General features: G+C 35.0%; 1 pseudogene; it reads right to left on the bottom strand.

The window, feature by feature from the left end:
• Nucleotides 1-905: 905 nt before the first annotated feature.
• Nucleotides 906-2,878, bottom strand: LOC132177238 (rust resistance kinase Lr10-like; annotated as a pseudogene).
• Nucleotides 2,879-8,736: the final 5,858 nt, after the last annotated feature.

Raw genomic sequence — 8,736 nt, 5'->3', positions numbered from 1 at the left:
CTAAGCATTGTGATTGGCCTTCAAAGAACAATGTCATAGAAATGCTTGAACGAAAAGGATTGCTTACAAATGCCTCACATGCCTTCCATGTCATCGTTAGAGACTCTCATAATGAATGCTGGAGAGACTTCGAATCAAAGTTGTTCATCAATTCAATCAGATTAATTAAATCAATCAAGTCTATTTTAAATGCAAATTAATTGATATGTCAGTCTGTCCAGTAATATTTAGTTTTCTCATGAGTATTTGATAGCACAAAGATGCTTTGATATTATGTAGAGTAAATAAGCTTTGCTTTGATTGATGATAACTCTTCTTATTTTTCACTTACAAATATCCAAAGGTTTTTTTTTTTTTTTTTTTCTTTATAGATGGTACTATTGAAAACTTTATCATGGACGTCTAAATCGCAATTTCAACCACACAAATACGTACTTTACATTATCGCGTATAAACTCTATAAATAATAATTAAGCATCTCCAAACGTTTGATTTGGGATTGTTAAACCCAAAATCACTTGTTCGTGTAGAAAGTAGGCATCTGATTGAATGGAGTTAAGGACAGCAACAAAGATTTGCAAGGCTTGGGCATGCTATTAAGAAATCTGAAATTTTCAAGTATTTTAAATGGAGAGTCTCTTCTATTGTGGTGTAAAACTCAATACTTGGAATCTGAAATTTTCAAGTATTTTAATAGTTCTAATCTTTGAATACAACATGATTGCAACGTGTATGACCAAATATTACTCTTGTTCTAGGATGACATCTAACTTTCGGTTTAGATTCATTCCTGTGGGATTTGTCAAGGCAAACGGATTAGGAGGCATAGTTAATTCATGCCCTCCTTCCAACATTTTATACACATTTTTCATAGAAGGACGATCTACTGGGTGCCATTGGATGCATCAAAGTCCAATAATTGCAAGTTTCTTAGCAATTTTAGCATCTTCATCATCATCAATAAAGTAGGTCTTCCTTTTGTTCTAAGAAATTGTAGATCCATTATGGAAAGTAAACTTGACTAGGGTTTTCCACTGTAATGTCAACATTTTTTCTCCCTCCAACTACTTCAAGCAATAAAATCTCAAAACTATAAACATCTGATTTATAAGAAACATTTCCAAAATTCCTAGATAACACTTTTGGTGCGATGTAACCTATGGTTACCCTTGCTGTGGTCATGGACACTACACTCTTATCCTTGGAGCACAACTTGGCAAGACTAAAATCGGAAAATTTTGGATTGAAATTTTTCATCTAGCAAAACATTATGAGGCTTGATATCAAAATGGAGGATTTGTTGGTCGTGCCCTTCGTGAAGATAATCAATACCTTTCGCTATGCCAATAGCAATATCTTGCAATTTGTTCCAACCAAGGAAACGATTTTTAGTGTTCGTTGAAGATATGAACTTATCTAGTGAATAATTTGGTAAGAACTCATAAACTAGAGCTCGTCGAAATCATCAGCACAGAAGCCAACCAAGAGAACTGCATTAACATGGTGAATCTGGCCCATTGTCCCTACTCCATTTATGAATTCTTCACCATTTTCTTTGGAAGTGTTTAGAATCATTTTCATTGCAACATGGATTTCATTTGAAAGCTTTCCTTTGAACATTGCTCCATAGGCTCCTTCGCCTAACTTTTCGATAAACTGATTTGTAATCCTTTTAATATCAGCATATGAGAATCTCGTGGGTCTGAAATTTTTGTAATCCTCCAAAAAGCTTGAAATCTTTGCTTGGATTTCTTTGTCTTTTTTGTCATTACTATAAACATAGAAGAGAGCAGAGAGCCCTAGTACTAACAAAAAAGAACCTAAGATAATACCTGCATGTTAAACAATATTCATAAGTGATTAAGAACTTCCTTCTCCCCAATAATAAAAATTTGAAGTGGCTGGTGGACGACTTACCAATAATCTGTAACTTCGATAATAAAGCTGTTAAATATTTAACATAATAATTAATTAGCTTCTCATTGTACACAAGAGAAAAATAAATAATTGTCCTACTAATATCTAAATTATGGTGAACCCAGATCGATCTTGAGCCCAATTTCTAGAGGCTTCGTGTTATGCAATGATTTTTCCTTTGAAGTAACATTTGTATGTACATGCTAATCTTTGTAAGCAATATATATGTTGATATCTCTTGCTTGTGTTTCCAAAAATTAGTTAAAAAAAATTCTTTACATGCCGGGAACATTCATAAAGTAAGCTTGAAACCTGTGAGAAACTTGTGTACAAATTAAGGTGGAAATTGATTGGATTGGACCGAAAGACAATACCTTTAGCATGTGTGAAGCACCCAGTTCCTGATTTAGTGCTACTATCAATCTACATCCCATGCGTTTTATTTCACAATCTCTGCACATTGGTCTGGACCACTTCAATTGCAGAATTTGATCATTGAATATTGAATCATATGGAATTGATGGAAGAGTATACATCTTTTTACAAGAAGCTATGGGCAAATCGTTGATGTCAGCATCCGGATGGAAGGCTTGTAGCTTGGGCTACTAAGACAAGAGATAGTATAGAGGGCATAATCTTTTCTTGAGGAACAATTGAATACGGCGTAGTCCACCATTAAGAACTCTTCTTTGAGACGGAAAGGCGAGGGAGACAAATTGAGTCCTTGAAGCTGTCTTGCAAGGCAATGATCTGGGCTACGTACTTTAATTACCTGAGATTTGTAGTCAATTTCTCTGACAAAGAATTCTACAAAATTTGGCAGCTGCAGTACGGTGTCGTTTGTATGAGTGCAGGATAGATTAAACCCAGGATATCCAACAGTGGTCTGGCTGGGCGTTAAGTTGAAAGGGAAATCGAATAACTGGGCCACCGCCTCCTCAAGGAAATTCATCGCACCCATTTTGGCCTTCTCCAAGGCCTACGACGAAAACCACAAACAAGAAGAGATATGAGATTTATACATCTCCATCTCTGAAAGATATATATATATACCTCTCACTCTGTTAAAGTAAGCAGTAAACTCCGGGTGACACTATCATGGATGGGCTTGAATTGGGGCATTTTTCTCCAGGGTTAAAGTTAATCACGTGCATGCTAGTTTTTTTTTTTTTTTTTAATATTCTCTCGCAGAAGCGCGCTGAATTGCGAAAATCTAATGAGCTTTAAAACATGTTATTGTTAAAAAAATGTATAAATATACATATAATTAAAAACATATCCATCTATAGGCGACATGGAACGAGACAACCCATATAATTACACACCAGCAAGATCGAAGCTGGACAGCCAAATAAAAGAAAATAAATAAATAACCCCAGCTACAAACCACCACAACAAGACACAGTGTACAACTGCCAGAATACAAGGCAGAAGCGGCAGAAGCAGAAGCCAAACCTAACAAAATACGAAAACTAACCAATCAAGAAGCAACTGCCAGGATATATAGTACAAACACAGAAGCCAAAACCGGCTACAATCTTCCAACAGAGAACAACCAGCATGCAAACCAGAAGAGAGCCTAAACAAGCTCATCAAACCAAAAGAAAACCAGCAACCAGCAACCAGCAGCAAGCATGCATTAATGTTTGTGTTTTTCTCTTTAGCAGGACAAATGGCCTTCTCTGCTGCACTCACAGCCATTATTGTTGTTCTACTTGTCCATGAGATCAGTTGCACTACTGATGATCAGGATGGTCATCTCTGCGCTCCTTCTTCCTGCGGTGATATCCATAACATAAGCAATCCTTTCCGATTACAAGACGATCCACAAAACTGCGGCGACAGAAGGTATAACCTGTCATGTGAGAACAACCAGACAGTGTTATTCTTATATGACGGAAAATACTACGTACGCCAAATCAATTACGAAAACTACACAATCCGAGTGGTAGACTCTGGTATTCAGAAGGATAACCATTTCTTCATACCTCTTTATTTTCTAAACGGCTATAATTTCAGTTTTTTGGATCCTTATACCCCGTATGAACAAAAGTTGCCAAACTCATCAGTAGGTCCTGTTCCCGATCGATTTAATCTGCCATTTCCCTATCTATCAAAGCGTATGGTTTTCGTGATGTGTGAAAATCCAGTGAATTCCCCCTTCTATTTGGAGACTTCTACTTGTTTTAGGAATGGAGATCGAGTATTCTTCCAAGACGTATAGATATGTCGGCAGAACGAATTCTATTGTAGCAGATGTGGAAGACTCGTGCCAAATAGAGCAAATGGTTCCGACATCATGGCCAGGAAATGATGACCGACATGTTTCCTGTTCAGACGTCCACAACAAAGTGGTATATGGTTTTGAGCTTTCTTGGCTCCAAGCTACTTGTGGAGGCTGCGGATTACCCTATCATCATTGCCACTTCGACGAGGCGAATCATTCTCAATGTTATCTAGTAAATATGGAAGGTGAGTAAAAAATGCATGGCAAGAAAAAAGACTATATATTTCTTTTCATAACTCTCTCACTCTACAGATTCATGTATATTTATAATGACTTGATTTCTAATTCTAAGTTTAATTTTCAAAATCTGATGTTTTTATTTTCTTGTCTAAGCAGGAAGCCCACTGCTGCCATTCGTAAGTAAAGTTTCTCTCTCAAAAAATTGGCCGAGGGGAAATTATTTAAGTTTTTTGGATCAATTAATTACTAATTAATTCAATTTTTTTTTTTTTTTTTTTTTTGGTGCAGTTCGATCTGGTACTAAAGTTCTTTGGTAAGATCAACTTGAGATCTTTCCTTTGATCTTCTTCAATCTCTTTTAATAGATTATTTCTTAAAATGTGAAACATGAAAATAGTTTGAACGTGCACATCAATGTGATGAAAATATTTATGACATTTACAGGAAAAAGAGAACGAATCCCATGCTTAATTATAAGGAATTAGGAAAGAGATTAATTGGAAGTTGTTACCAACTTTTTCTACTGCATGCTGACACCAACGCAACAAGAAATTTGCTTTCTTCTAAATATTTGTGTGTTCCCTCTTTGACTGCAGCAAGAGGGACATTAGGATATATGGCTCCTGAATTATTCTATAAAAATATTTGAGGCATCTTTTACAAATCTAATGTTTATAGTTTCGGAAAATTATTGATGGAAATGGCAGGTAGAAGAAAGAACATAAATGAATTAGTAGACCATTCAAGCCAAGTTTACTTTCCTACTTGGGTCTATGACCAATTACATTATGGAAAGGACATAGAAATTCAAGATGCTACGGATGAGGAGAAGAAAATGATGAAGAAGATGATCATAGTAGCATTATGGTGCATACAGATGAAGCCTAGTGATCGCCCTTCAATGAATAATTTCGTAGAAATGCTTGAAAGAGAAAATGAATGCTTACAAATGCCTCACAAGCCTTCTTTATCATCACTAGAGACACCCATAATGGATGCCGGAGAATATTCGAATCAAAGTAGCTCATCAATTCAATCAAATGAATCAGACAAATCAACTCAAATTTAATTGCAAATTAATTGACATGTCAGTCTAGTGAGTAATTAGTTTTCTCATTTGTATTTGATAGTGTGAAAATGCTTGATATTTATGTATTGTATATAAGAGTTCCTTTCATTGATGATAACTCTCCTTAATTATTATATCATTTTCTGTGTTCGAATTCTATTTCATCATGCTTAACCATTGAATATAGTTTCGGTTTGAGAAGGTATGGTGCATGGTATTCTTCAGCATCCACTAGTTATTCTTTGCTTTGTGAGTTTGGTACATTAGACTAGACCACTCCATGTCACTTAGAAATAATCATGGTCACAATTCAGAAATTTATATTTTTGTTTTGAAAGCTTTGGAAGAATACACTAATTCAACAACATAAAACTCTTAAACCGTTAGATACATCAATATTAAATTTTGACCAAAAAATGATTCTTCTCAATTTTAGGTGAAGTAGAGAGAATCATTGTAGGTATTGTTGTGCAAAAAGACCATAATTATGGTAACAAGGCAAGACAATCACACACAAATAACACCAAGATTTAAGTGATAGGGCAATGTAAGGTACTTCTACTAGTGGAGACAACCACAAAGAAATTTACTATTAAAGATGGAATACAAAATATAGTTGAGAGAAAAATCAATCAGAACCCAAAGCGCAAATACATATATATCTCACTATAGAGATTATTTACAAAAGAGAATACAAAAAACATGAATACAAACTTCTTTTTTTGCTGGGACAAAATGCGACTAATCTCTTTATTCTCCTCTCACTGACACAAGAAGAAAGTAAATGAAGAAAGAAAGCAAACCCCCTGCGATTTTTTTATAAAGAGATATATGTGGCGCTGCGTCTCTTCTCATTCACCTCTCAAAAGAACCTCAGCATGCTTTTTTATAAAGAGATATGTTACATATTATTCTCTAACCATTTTTTTTTGCAAATCCAATTTTATAGACTCATGTGGGTCACCCAAAAATTCAATAGTGAATTCATTTATTCACTATAAAGAGACGTGTCTTGATGATATGTTCTGATATAAGACTATAAAATATCAATCATGATGCATGATGCATCTTGATCGTGAAAGTTTGAAAAAAAAAATGGTCTTAATCTTAAAAATGTAATTAATATTTAAATGTAAGAAGGTTCAATAATTAATTATGATATATGTTAAATTAATTAGGCAAGGTTTACTCTATTGGGAAACTCTCAGGAGCCGGCAATTAATTAATTCATTATGGCCTTTCAGTTTGGGATTCTTGATTGAGTATATATATATATATATATATATATATTGTGTCGTTTTTGGTTGCATATATTGTACGCATTCTTGTCGTCTAACACCCCAGAAAATTATTTCATATATATATATATATATTCTAATATGCATCTGTCTAGGCCGGCTTCGGTTGCCGGCCAAGTTTGACTAGGCATGACAATCACCAAATCTACAAAGAAATAACAAAAATATTAACAAATCAGTCAACACACAAAATATTTAAAATAGATTTATCGTCTAGCTAGAATTAAATAGTATAACATAAGAAGATGTTTTATGATCCCCATGCCGAGTTCAAATTTTGATTCTTGATCCAATAAATAATTCTTTTACTTTTACTTTTTTTTTGTTATCATTCTTTTCCATTCTTTCTTTCCATGGTATTGTTATGATACTATATCATGGATATTCATTGATGCAGTGTAGCTTAATGGGCTGTAGTGAAGAACATTAATAAGCAGCGGATAAATACTTTTAAATCTTGATTCTATCAATGATCTAAAAAATTTTTTTGACAAAAGCTAGATATTCTCTAGGTTTTGAAGGAAGAGAAAGAAGAACGCTCAACTCTGAAGTTTCTTATTTAACAAAATCAATAATCAACATAAACTCCTTTTCTATAGAGGCTATAAGCATATATTTATAGCCAAAAACCTTAAGCCTAATAAAATATGACATAAATATCCAAAAAACCCTAAACCTAATAAAATAACGAAATAAAGATTCTCAAAATTCTAACCCTAATAAAATAATAACATAAAGTCGGCTAAAAAATAAAACAAATTGACGGTGCCTGTCCGGACATGACATATGGCTATTCGGGCGGCCACGATACTTAAACAACAAAAACATGAAATAATATATGGGATCAGAATACATTCCGATCTATATCATTCTGCCCAAGTTGGAGAGAATTCGCCCTCGAATTCAGCCGATTCTTCCCACGGTCCTTCGACTGTCCAGTCAACTCATTCCATCCTTCTCTTCTCAAAATCACAACAAGGCCACACCTCATAATAAACATGATGGCCCGCACCTCACCTTGCCGAGTAGACTTGCCAAGTTTTGCTCGTACCTTGTCCTTCCCAAATGCTATGAAAATCCTCAAAGAACTCACAAAGACCCTTTCACTCTTTGATAGAAAAATTCGTCTCCGCCCCATAGATCTTATCACAACTTTGGTTAAAAGTTTTTGACAAGATAACATCTACTCCAAGGAAATCAACTTCCAAATCAAAGATTTCTCTTTCAGGACTTTCATCAAACACTTGGTGTATAGAACTCACCTCTTCGCTGGGATAGATATCATAGATTGGTGGAAAGGCCCCAATCTACCAAGCAATCTTCCTCAATAAATCCATTTTTCCACCACCACAACTGATTGAATCCTAATCTCTATTGCCTTTTCAAGCATCTTCTTCGCCATCTTCCTTTGTAATTCTTTTTGTGGAATTTTTTATTTTTTATTTTTTGTGTCACCAAGAACTCTTTGGGTTGCAAGCAACCTTGGAATTCTGGTACATTGAGTTTAAACCTACCCACCCACCGATTGGCATGAGCTTGAGCAAGGTGCTGACATCCGTACGTTCGACACTCAGCTAACGGGTTTCTAGATCCACTCCCTTTGTGACCACATAGGTTGGATATTCCAGTAATGAGGTCTTCAATTTGATCCCTCATCAAGCTCCACCTCCACGAATTGTTTCTCTTTCTGCACTGTACTTTCAGAAAGCTTATCTAAGTTAACAAACTCAGACTTCTTCGGTTCATGCTCTGTAATTTCAGGTTCTGCACTTGACCCATCCTTATATATAGCACACTCATTAAAAGTCACATTCCGACTTCTAATAATCTTCCGATTTTGATCATCCCAAAATCAATAACCGAATGCCTCATCTCCATATCCAATGAAGAAACACTTACTAGATTTACCATCTAGTTTACTCATAGCATCAGACTCAACATGGACATACGAAGCACAACCAAAAACTTTCAGATGTGAAAGATTT

Source organism: Corylus avellana, chromosome ca4 (assembly GCF_901000735.1).
Source record: "Corylus avellana chromosome ca4, CavTom2PMs-1.0".
Classification (NCBI taxonomy): domain Eukaryota; kingdom Viridiplantae; phylum Streptophyta; class Magnoliopsida; order Fagales; family Betulaceae; genus Corylus; species Corylus avellana.
This window is presented reverse-complemented; position numbering and strand designations above follow the sequence as displayed.